Consider the following 13,222-nt stretch of genomic DNA (forward strand, 5'->3'; position numbering starts at 1 on the left):
TCCCCTGGATATACCCACCTTGGTTTTGCAAAGCCTAAAGAGTAGAAAACCACCCATGGTTTTTTTGAAGTTGGGTTTGAGTGTTTTACACATGTGAATGTTAATAGGAATTGGCTAATCCTTAGGTTGTGTGAGTAATATCAATTTGGTATTGAATCTTGTGTTGTTTCATAGTTTTAAAACACCAACATAAGCTATTTGAAAAATTATTCCACCTAAATCACTTAGCTTTTTCTATCCCCTTGTGTTTTTATATAGTATTTATCATTTTTATAAATCTTCAAATTAGATATCTCCTTGTTTGATTTACAATTTTTTTAATTTAAATTTTAGGTATGCTAGTTTATTTCTTGTTAAGAAAACCCAAAATTGAGGTGTTGTAGCTTCATACTCAAAGCAATGTGATAAATAGAAGAGGAATTCATCACCTTCACTAAAGTATACCAAGGGAGGATAGGTTAAGCATTGAATGCAGATGGTTGAGCAATATGGTAGGAGCCCATAACAAGGTTATTTTTATAGGCGAATGCTCACTTGTTCTCTATAGTCATTATTATTTCCAATGTAAAATCCATTGTGAACATCCATCTATTTCAGGTCTTCACATTTCACTTCATTTTCATTTCACCCAAATGAAAACTACTATATAATGATTATCAAGATTTGTAATAGATTCATCAATTTTTTTCCTTGGATTGAAAAATTTCATCAACTAGAGAATCCATGTTTCCAATACTTTTAATCTCGACTTTTCTCAGCATGGAAATTTTCTTTGCTCCATACATATAAAGCTAAAAAGTGATGATTGAATCTTCATGTTATAGAAATATTTTTTTAGCAGTTAAGGTAATTGTTTGTAATTATCTTCTAAAGTTTAATTTACTATTCATCTTCTATTCTTTATTTTGAATATTTGGCTATTTGAAGCATCAACATGAAAATGTGTCCAATAGAGGACTACATCATAAGATACCACAAAATTTTCTTTTTTCAATTAAAGTGTAAATCTTGAGTCATTTTCATGGACCTACTTGTAAGAAAATTATAATAATATAATATGTTCCATATGCATTTTATTATAAATTATAATCCTTTCTCTTCCATGATCTACTTATGTTTGATAAAATGAGCTCAATTAGAATTTTAATAATGTTTATAGAATATATTGATATTAGTGTAATTTGAATCTAACTTGGATGTTTATTTTATAGATCTTTTAATGGGTATATTAACCAAAGCACCAATCCAGACTTTGGTTTTCTTAAAACCTAGAACATTAATATAAGAAACATAATGGATGAATCCACAAGTAAAGAATTCATTGGCACACCATCTTTTATTAGTTTTAAATGTTTGTTATTCCTTTTTTTTCTTTTTCTATTTAACATCAATTTGCTGCTAGTGCATGTGGTTGGCTAATTTGGATCAGCAAGTTTGTATAATTCTTCTCCCAAACAAGTACAATCATAATTTTACAATGGATATTTTTGATCAGATGTTGGTTGTTGTGAAAGTTTACTAAAGCATGACGATTTCTTTTTGTTACTTCTAAATAGATAAGAGCTTTTTGTTTATGTCAGGAACATGTCAAACATGCTTGAAAGTCAAGTCTATAACACTATTCCATATGATTTGGAAGTCACCATTTCATTAACATGGTAAGTCTTTCCATCAACCAATTGAATAGTTCCATTTCCTACTATTATCTTCAACAAAATTTAGATACCACTTTCAACAAGACATATAATATTTGGAATCACTTAAATTGAAATATGATGATGTAGATTCACTTGTTCCTAGCTTAATAACTAGAAAATCTCACATTATTATCATCGCATTTGCATTTCTCTTGTAATAATCCATAGATTGATAGCAGGCTTCACAAGAACAAAAGTTCTCTTATCTTCTTCCACTATTTTTGAATAGTTGGGAATTGATTGCTAACATATATTCAAACATAGCCCTCCTTCCAATTTGTAGTGAACAAGAGACTCTTAGATATAATACAGTTCCAAATTCTAGTGTCTTATACTTTTTTAGATCTCCCAAATATCCTTGGTCAAATTACATTTTAGACTTACAATACTAATTTATCTGCAACAAAGAAATTTCAAAGCATCAAAGCTTCTTTATCTCTTTTCAAAAGTTGCATGTTCACTAGGCCTCTCTCCTTTGACATTTTCATCCATATATCTCTATTTTCCTTTATTTCTAACTATTGGTAAAAACTTTGACAAATTTTGTCCCTTGTTACTTAATGTGACATTATATTTTAATTATGTATATTATGATTTCATGAATGTTTTAATAAAGCAATCAAAGATGCAAAGCATAAAAAAATGTGTAGGATGCCCAATATTTTAATATGTCAGGCCTAAAAAATATGAGATCATTGTCATGGTGTCTATGTTGGACCTAATGAGGGAAATTATACATGTCTTTTCCCATTTCATGAATATTTTAATAAAGCAATTAAAGACACAAAGCATACAAAAGTTGTGTAAGATGCCTAATATTTTAATATGGCAGACCAGCAAAATATGAGATCATTGTCATGGCATCTACATCTAACCTAATGAGGTCAATCAACACCATGATCTTGCTTCTGAGCTAACACTTCTTTAGGTGCTTTTTCTTGTAAAATATTAATTTTTTTGAACAATTGTAAATGGGAGTTGTGTTGATGTGGTAGATGGAGATATAAATGGAGCATATTATAGGGGCAAGATGGGTCGATCATTGGGTGAGAAATGTGATGAATAGAGATGAAATGCAAAGGCAGGATGTTGAAAAGGAATAATGATGAATTTGAGTGAGGCGACCAAATTTTTCTTGCAAACCCATATGTGCAGATATAAATATTAAGTACAACATGTCCAATATTTTTGCAGATATACACATTAATTAAATCAAAATTTTATTTCAAAACCATATGTGCAGATATAAACATTAAGTACAACATGTCCAATATTTTTGTAGATATACACATTAATTACACCAATTTTTTTTTTCAAAACCATATGTGCAGATATAAACATTAAGTACAACATGTTCAATATTTTTGTAGATATACACATTAATTAGATCAAATTTTCTTTCAAAACCATATGTACAGATATAAACATTAATTACATGTCCACTATTTTTGTAGATATACACATTAATTACACCAATTTTTTCTTTCAAAACCATATGTGTAGACATAAACATTAAGTACGCCATGTCCAATATTTTTGCAGATATACACATTAATTAGACCATTTTTTTTTCAAAACCATATGTGCAGATATAAACATTAAGTACATGTCCAATATTTTTGTAGATATACACATTAATTAAACCAAATTTTTCTTTCAAAACCATATGTGTAGATATAAACATTAAGTACAATATGTCCAATATTTTTGCAGATATATAGATCAATTAGACCAATTTTTTCTTTCAAAACCATATGTGCAGATATAAATATGAAGTACAACCAACTCAATAAGGGTACAAGAATAAGTTATTCTCGTGAAGAAGGATCATTTTAGATAATACAAGGGAATTTGATCAAAATAGGGAGACAATCGCTAGATTATTGTCTAACTTTCAAAGAGAAGGCGATGAAAAATGTTATTGTCCTTGCAAGAGTTGTAACAAATTAAAGACAAGAACAATCAAAATAAAAAAACTAAGAGATATTGTAGAGAGAATGGTCACATTGAAGGAGAGTTTGATTAACATCCATTTGTAAATTATTTTTTATATCATTTTTGAAATTAATATACATATGAACCACAAAATGGGGATTTGATTATCATCATTTTTTACGTAGGTCAATCTGCCTAGGGTAGTAAGTGATATGGAACACCACATCTTGGAGGAACATGGATGGACATGGAGGTATGAGTATTGAAGGAGGAGATCATGATCCCATGGAAGATGATGCTCATGCACCAAAAAACACATTTAAAGATGATGGTACAAATGTATTCATCTATGAAATATTTGGTACTAGTGCTAGTGCTGGTGTTGATGATGATGATTATGATGAGGATGAAATTGAGGATGTCCATGATATATCTCTAATTGAGAAGGAAAAAAAAACCCTTTATGAAGGATCCTAATCAAATCTTTTCTCTATTGCATTGTTGTTGGTGAATTTAAGGTTATGGGTGGCTTATCCAACATAACAATGTTACATATGCTATGGTTTTTCATATACATCATTATAGTCTATAAAAGGTGAAATATGTACCATTAAGATTGTTTATACTAATGACTTATATTTTTTTATTGTAGATTGATAGATGAATATTTTTTAGCACCATCAAATGTTCTCCCTCGCTTGTACTAAGAATTATGTGCCACTATGAAACATATTGGAATGAAGTATCAAGCAATAGATCTTTGTCCTGAAGATCATGTTATTTATCATAAAGAACATAAAAATGAAATAGAATGCCCTAAATGTCATATGAGAAAATATCAAGATGATAAAGTGATAAAAAAGCTACCTCACAAGGTTCATCATTACATCCCCATTATTCCACATCTTAAACAGTTATTTAGGTGCAATATCTTGACACAATTTATGGATTACCATAGTAGTTGAGATGACATTATTTGAATGCCTATAAATGGTTAAAAATTTATGAAAATAGAGGAAAAGTGGCCACATTTTAAAGAAAAATCTTAAAATCTTAGGCTTTCTCTAGAAACTGATGGTGTCAATCCATTTGGAGAGATGAGATCTGTTTACTTGGTGTGGTCTATTTTTGTTATCAACAATAGCCTTCCTCTATGAATGTCAATAAAGAGGGAGCACATTATGTTAGAAATTATTGTTCTATTCATTTTATTATTTTATTGCTATCTACATGTAATTATATTTCTTGGAGTGAAATGACCATAATAATTATCTAACATTGTTCATTCAACTAGGTAAGTACCAAGTGAAAGATATGAATGTATATATTGTGCCCCTTATCGACGAGTTGCCAGTGTTATGGAATGGTTTCACTACATATGATATCTCTAGATCAATTGGACAAAAACAATTTCAATTCCATGCAATGCTTGTGTGGACAATTCATGATGCTTCAAGGTTGACACATTTTTGTGGTATATTATGTTAAAATCTAGTTATACACTATAATACTAATTCCAAAAATGAACATATTTAATCCAATTGTATCATTATCTTATAGGTCTTCAAACAAAGGGAAAATTTGCATGTCCAATGTGTGTGGTCCAAAGATGAAATATCGTCATTCCAAAAGTTTAAGAAAGTAGGTGTTTGATGAGAAGAGACACTTCCTCCATAGAAATCATAAGTATCAAAGTGTCAAAAAATATCTTTTCAATGGGAAAGAAAGGAATACTTCAAAGCCACAAAAAATGACACCTCACCTATTGAAGTTGGAATATACTAGAATTTGAGGTAGTATCACTCCACCTAATGGTTTATGTTTGGAAATTATATATTTTGATTGTGTTTTGTTGGCTAATTATGTAACTGATGATCATGAAGGTCATCAAGGCATCACTAACCACCTTCTAAAGGGACTAAAATTTTATCTTAGAGAATTTTGTAGGTTTCCCTACTATGAACAACTACAAATTATGCATTTATTTGATACTATGCATATTGCAAAGAATGCAACAAAAATACTATGGAAAATTTTGGATGGAAGGCATGACAAAGAAAAAATTGCCAAAATTTGTAGTGACATTCATGATTCCAATCATGCAATGAAAAATGTCATTGAATCAAATAACAATAGAGACCATATTAATGCAAGTGCCATACCTTTCTTATTAACAGAGTAGAAAAGTAATACCATAAAAGAAGTCATACAAAAAATTCAATTCCTTACATGATTTGTTGTGAATATAAGAAATATCATATCAAAGAAAAGTGAATTTGGCTAGGGCTAAAAACACATGATTGGCATACCTTCATCAATGTAAGTCATGGTCTTTTATATTTACAATATATTTGTGAAACTACATTCAATTTTCATTGCATTGCATTAGAAAAGAATGAAATGATCAGTTGACAATTATTGTAGTATGTGCTACCTCTATCACTCCCAAAAACCTTTGACAATAATATCAAACAAGTGATATATGATCTTGGAAAATACATGAGGTAAGCATTGATATTTATTCAATAGATCAAACAAGTAATATATTGTAAAGTCTCGTATTTATACGTTTTTGTGTCTTGAGTCCCTTGTAGGTGGTTGTCATCTAAAGAAATCCATAAAGAAGATATAAAATATTGGAATAGAAGAATTAGTCAACTAATTTGTGAAATGCAAAAATTTTTACCTTCAACTTTTTTCAATGCACAAGAACACTACCTCATACAACAAGTTGAGGAGATTGAATTGTGTGGACCTATACAACCTAGGTCAATGTGGATGGTTGAGAGACACTTGGAATTTTTGAAGGGTTTGGTTCAATAAAGAGCATGTCCTAAGGGTTCTATGATTTAGGTATATATGGTATACCAAATGATGATGTACATTACTCAATATCTTCCTACTCTTGTAGCAAAGACCTATATAGATTGCATTTGGGATGTTAACTCCAAATTTGAAAAATTTGAAGGGGAGTACTTGGTAGGGAACGATAGATTTAGGAAAGTGAATGGTAATAAATTATGAGATGTTATTGTAGAAAATTAATTCTTAATCTTAAAAATAAATCTATTGTAAGTCATTTACTTACTTTTATACAGCTGCTAAAAAGTGGGATGTAATACATATTTTTATTACAAACAATCAAGATTGGATGATGATATAGATTGAATGATGTGAACATTCTTGCTATAGATTAAAATGAGAATCCATTTTTTCATTGGTTAAAAAAGCTCATTGTAATAGAGATCTCAATGTTACACAAAAGGAAATAGTTTAGCACATGGTTTAAGAGATCTTTAAGTACTTATAAGTTTGTTAATCAAGCATATGTTTTTGAGCTCATGATGCAATAATTTGTACATGTTTGACATTATTGCAGGTGAAAAACCACAAGGATATTTTATGCAATGGTTATAAATTTCACATCAAATATTTTGATAACACAAAGAGAACTTGTGATTTTGAGATAAGTGCAGTCTTCTAGATGAGCAATATTTCATCTAGAAATGACTTACAACCTCGAGAATCTCAAAATCAATACTATGACATTTTGTTGATATAATCAAGACTATAACTTTAATTTCTTCAAATTATTCCTCTTCATCATCAAATGATATACACTATGACTCAATCAAAATGATCTTGATAGAACTGTTATTGAGCATGTGAATGGATTTCCAATGATTAATAGAAGGTTGTTTGAACCAGTTGGGGATGAGCCCTATGTTCTTTCAAGACAGTGCTAGAAGGTATTTTACTCAGAGGACCCATATAAATTTGGTTTGTCATTTTTTTTAGACATGATCCAAGAGGAAAACCAATAAAGTATAATGTGATGGAAGAAGAAGATATAGAGGAAGAGGAAGAAGTGGATCATGATTGAGAGTTAGTTGATGATGATCTTGATGCTCCTAATGCTGCTACTGATCATGATGATGATGCTTGTACTAATCATAATGATGATGATGATGATGATGATGACAATGATGATGATGACCATGATAGAGATGGTCATGATGTTGATGACAATGATGATACTGATGATGAGATGGACAAAGAATAATATCAATGATGTGGAGGGTTTGATTAGCTAACATTGAAGAGGGGTTTGATTATCAATGAGAAGAATGATATGGACAGTTATGTGATTAATGTCTATGCTATTCAATATTTAGTTCTTGATATATCAATGATTAATTTGATTAACTTGTCATGTACCTTTTACTATTTATAATTCATATGTGATGTTAATATCAATGTAATTTTGAGTATATGCATCATGAATTTTTTAGCTGGCATAAGATAATTGATTTACATGTGCAGAAACCAAAAGCCCTTTCACGAGCATCCCACACAATCTCATGGATCATCAGGTATAAGTTAGTACACCCCATAGAGATCAATGTCTTTTACCATTTGTTAAATATCTCTCTCATTTCCACATATCTCTCTTTTTCATGGAGTGCAGATACCAACGAATAGGTATTTGTTAGATTTGTCTTCCTCGAGCAAGGAAAATGTAGGAATGGAAGAAAAAAGTGATATATTTAGTATGTATAAATCACGGAGATTGGCTTGAGGTCAAAATATTAGAAAGAAATTCAATAAGTGCACGAAAGTTTTCCTTACTCAAGGGGGGTCATATTCTTATGATGATGAGAGGGAAGGTGACTTTGATGTGCCCTTTAGGTACAAACATCTACAAAAACAATGGGTCCCCGATGAACTTCCTCCAATAAACACTAATTTTTTTATTGGAGAGAGGATATATTGCATACTACAATCCTCTACATGGTTTGGGCCTATTTTCCATGGGTGACATAAAGGTCTCTTACAACAAGGTTGTTGAATTGATGGATTATATGGAACCTGCTATGATTATAGTAGTTGGATGGAGATTGTTAGAATAAAAAAAAGCATGTGTAGGTATGCGCTCGTGGAAAATTATATACAACAAAAAGTTAGTGAAAAAAGTAAAACAATAGCTATATACATTGACCGAAGATCGAAAGCATCAAGGAATATTGTAGGTTTTATAAATAGTACATGACCTGCATCAACTAAGAAGTGACCCAATTACATATTTGAGGCATGTGAAGGAAATCACATCTTTGTATGTGTGATAAAATCAATATGTAGAGGTGAATAGATTCTTATTGATTAAAATTTGAATTGCATCGATACAAAAAAAGCCACTATAATGGGTGAGAGGATACATACTATGCACATTTAAAATCAACTTCAATCAATGAGTCCAACACAGCATTAAATTTTTATATATTTTTTGTAACTTAGAATAATAACATGTGTTTTAACATGTCTCAATGGCTTTTTTTTAAAAATATAGGGATACAATATGGATCAACAACCATAGGATACACATGATGATGATGGTTCTCATGGGACTTCTTATTCCTGACAGGTAAAACTCATTGTTGTTGTACAAACTAGATACAAGAAATATCCTAATGCATATTTTTTATTATGTTTTATTCTCTACTACTATTTTGGATTGATTTTAAATATAGCACTAATAATATTGTTCTCACAAACAAGTGTTGATCAAGAAAACAAAAAGGAAAAAGTAGTCCACAAGGAGCTGCACAACGAGATGGATGAATTCATAATTGATTTTGCATCAACCCCTAATCCTGTGGCTACAATGCAAAAGGTTCTTTGTAATATAGGAAGAAGGTTAATGCAATTGGCATCAACTCAACCTTAGACTCCTAAAATATAATAAATAGAGGATGAGTTGATGCATCTAGTTGAGACATATATAGTAAGTATTAATGTAGTTTTTAATGTTATACTCTTTTATTTATGTCATTAAATAAAATGTGTATGTGTTATTTTTATAGAGGATATTGAAGAAGTTCAAGGAAGATGTCCCAAAGGATGATACTTCAGGTGGTTCAAGTACATTGCATGTTCTGTCCTACACTTGTATTTTTCTCGAACAACAATTTTTTTAATATATCTAACAATCTTGTTTTATTGTGCTCTAACAATCTCATTTTTCAGCTCCTACCATTGATCCTATGTTCACTATGCCACCTGCTACAAGGAACAAAACCAAAGAGATTTGACAACACGTAGCATGACAACGAATGTGTTGACAACGTCTAGTGGTAAGTAGATTCCTCTTTTTCTTTCTCATTTTTCATGTGTTTATTTCACTCAAACTATTATTTATTAGGGAGAAATTTTGTAATATTGGATTCATTTTATGTAGGAGGTGATGAGGACATTCTTGGTGTACCCATGTTAGATGTACAGGAACACTAAATAATTGTGATCAATTTCTCGTTAGCAATGAATATGGTCTTCCCTTGAGAGTAGCCCAACTTCTAGGTACTTTAAAGATTGATCTTTTCTTTTACTATATAATCTTATACTCATAATCAAATGCACTAACCTCCCATGCAGTCCCTTGCAATAACTGCTAATCCCATTATTATTTTGCAGAGAATAATCTATTTTATGAAAAAATTAATGATGGATTTTTTTGTATATTTGGGCTGACCATACGCACATGGTATCATATTTTGATTCATTGCTACATAATATTTCCTTTGATCAATTTCTTCAAGTAAATTAAAAGGTATCTTCAATACATTTATGAATCTAACAATTTTTATTTTTCTTAAAAGGTTGAATTTATAAACTAAAGAGTTAAAGGATAAACTCATTGATGCCATGACAACACTCTTTGGACCCAATGTCTTTCAAATACATAGGCTCATTGACAAAGTAGGCCAAGCTTTGAATTATATTAGGTACAGCTACATGACTCAAATAAAAGACAACCCTTGTTATAAGCACTCCCCTATATTCCTATTATTGTGTGGGAGAATCTTAAAAAGGATTCCATTGAGGGGTATGTCTAGGATCATGGTGTGCTAAAAATTGGTGATGTGGAAAAAGTAGAGTTTTAAAATGTCTAAAAGTGTTTCAAAATCTACTTTGACTTTTTTCCACCCATCCTTATACCAAGGCAAAAAGGTCAAGCCAAATCTTATTGAGTATTTGATATCATATCAAGTATTCAATATGAGATCGAATACTTGAAACCCATGACTAGGAATTTTTTAAAAAAAAAAACTAAGAGAAAAATACTCATTTGTTGCTGTAGTGTTTTGTTTGCCTGTAATTCAGGTATCAGATCCAAGAATGGGTATATGATTGAGGTAACTATTTTTAATTTTTTTATAATGATTTTGAATGAATTTTATTTAAAATTAGGTTTAAAAAAATAGAAATTATTGATTGTTTTGCAATTTAATAGGTATGACTAACCCGAATGATATTGATGACAGTAAGCCACCAAGCAATGATCCTTGAAACCCCCCACCAAATGATCCAACACATCCTCAAAATTATCCACCAAACAATCCTCTACCCCCTTAATACCCTCCTTAAATTGAAGATTTGATACAAGAAAATCTTACTGATCCAAGGGGTTTGCAAACCACATATAACACTATACCTACATTGGCTCCTATCTTATTCATGTTAAACACCATAGTGGATAATATTCAAACACTTACTGATGAACAAAATGCTACTCTTTATTGGCACAAGAAAATGCATGTCATGTCTGATGATGAGTTGGACTATGATGATGTTGTGACCCTAAACATAAATAAAGATGATATGGTTAACCTATTTGCAGACCCCAAAAAGATGAAATAGTAGATCGCAAAAAGCCCAAATTATCAATTAAATGGTGTACAAATGAGGCTATGCATGTGAACTTTTGGGATCGTTGGTGGATGGTTTTTGAAAAACTCCACACATCAATTTAGAGGTGCCATTCATATTTCATTAAAAAACTATATGCAAAATTTATGTTGGGCCTCAGGGTGAACTACTGGAGGATGAGGCCCAACATGGGTGTAGAAGGAGGAGCTCCTGAGGATAGACCCTTTGCCCAATAGAACAAAGCTACAATTTTTGTCCCCCTACTAATGTCTTGCCCCTCCTCTAATGTAGTATCTTGATATCATTGTAGAGGTTAGCTCATAGACTATTAGAGCCATCCATAGATTGAGTAGCCTATTGATATCCTAGGCTAGGTCAGTGTTGCCTTTCCTAGTTGATAATGCTGGTGTGAGTTCATCATCAATGAGCTCATCACATGTTTGTGTGCCCCATAATTTCATAATGCTCAATAATATTTTTCTAACTCCCATAGGTGATATTTTAGAGTATCAATTTCTATTTGAGGAGTATGATACACCTGAAGCACCTACAAAGAATACATACCTTGACACAAGAGAGGAGGGGCATGTAAAGGCATGAGATCTTTCTATGTTGGTACATGTATACATTTTTTTGCTACAACGTATGTGATTTACAGTTAATTTTTATAATAGAGTAATTTTAACCCATACTGACTAATGAGCCTATAAATTATCATATCTATATCCATTTATTATAATACTTTACCCCATGGTTTCAATATATTCCCAAGCCATTTTAATATATTAACTTGATTTATGAAACATTAACTATGATAAATGATTTATTGATTATCATTTGCATGTGTAGCTAGTTGATGTTAGATTGTGATGATTTATTGTGATAAATGGTTATTATTGAATAATAATATCTTGAGGTGATTATCATGTTTTTTGTGAGACATTTGAGTCATTCATGCAGCTGGAAAAAAAGAGAAGCAAGTTGACACTTGTCAATATTCAGTAGTTGCAGGAAATGTAGAAAAAGTCAAAAGTTAGTTTCAATAAAATAGGCATATCTCAATCAATTCTAAATGAAATGAAGAATTTCTAACAAATTTGGAAACCTAAAAACACGGCACACAAACCCTTTTGAACATTTGAGTTAGTTCAGAATAGTTAATGAGCAGTATTGATCATAAGTTGACTGAGTAAAAGGTGGCATATTTTCAAGCAACAAAAAAACATTTTCAATAAAATTATCATAACTTCCATTTTTCTTAATTAAATTCAGATTTTCAAAATTATTTGGAAAGATAAAAAAGAGGAGAATAACGTGGTAAAAGAGTTTGATCTAATTTGTAATAATAAAGGAGAACCATCCATTTGAGTGGACTGCTAAAAATGTGGAACATAAAATCAACACACTCAATCATTAGTTTTGAATAAGTTTCTTCCTTGTTTAAAGGAATGATGAGTCACTTGTTAGATGGTTGTTAGAGATTCAATAAGCTTATATATTTGAAATTATAATCAAGCATATGATATGCAGACATATATGGGGATACAAAGATAGATAGATATATAGAAAGTTGTTTGTAATATACAGTTCCTGTAGCCATTACTGTGCAATTTCTTGTAGTTTTTTGCAGCCATTACTGTGTACTTGGATTTATTTCCAGAATTTTTATAGTTTATGTTTTACAATGATAGAACAACTTAGAGATTTTTGTGGTGCATATACTTTGCAAACTTGTTTCAAGTATACATCCTCGGGTTGACAATTTGAATGAAACTTCTCTATTAGAAAGATAATTGCTCATCTTGGATGTCCAATCCATGAGTTGAGATCTTAGAACCAAGTTATTGATCTAATTGAGAAGCCAACATTTTTGGTGTCATTGTTGG

Source organism: Cupressus sempervirens, chromosome 5 (genome assembly GCF_028749045.1).
Source record: "Cupressus sempervirens isolate cs-2001-9-10 chromosome 5, ASM2874904v1, whole genome shotgun sequence".
Lineage (NCBI taxonomy): Eukaryota > Viridiplantae > Streptophyta > Pinopsida > Cupressales > Cupressaceae > Cupressus > Cupressus sempervirens.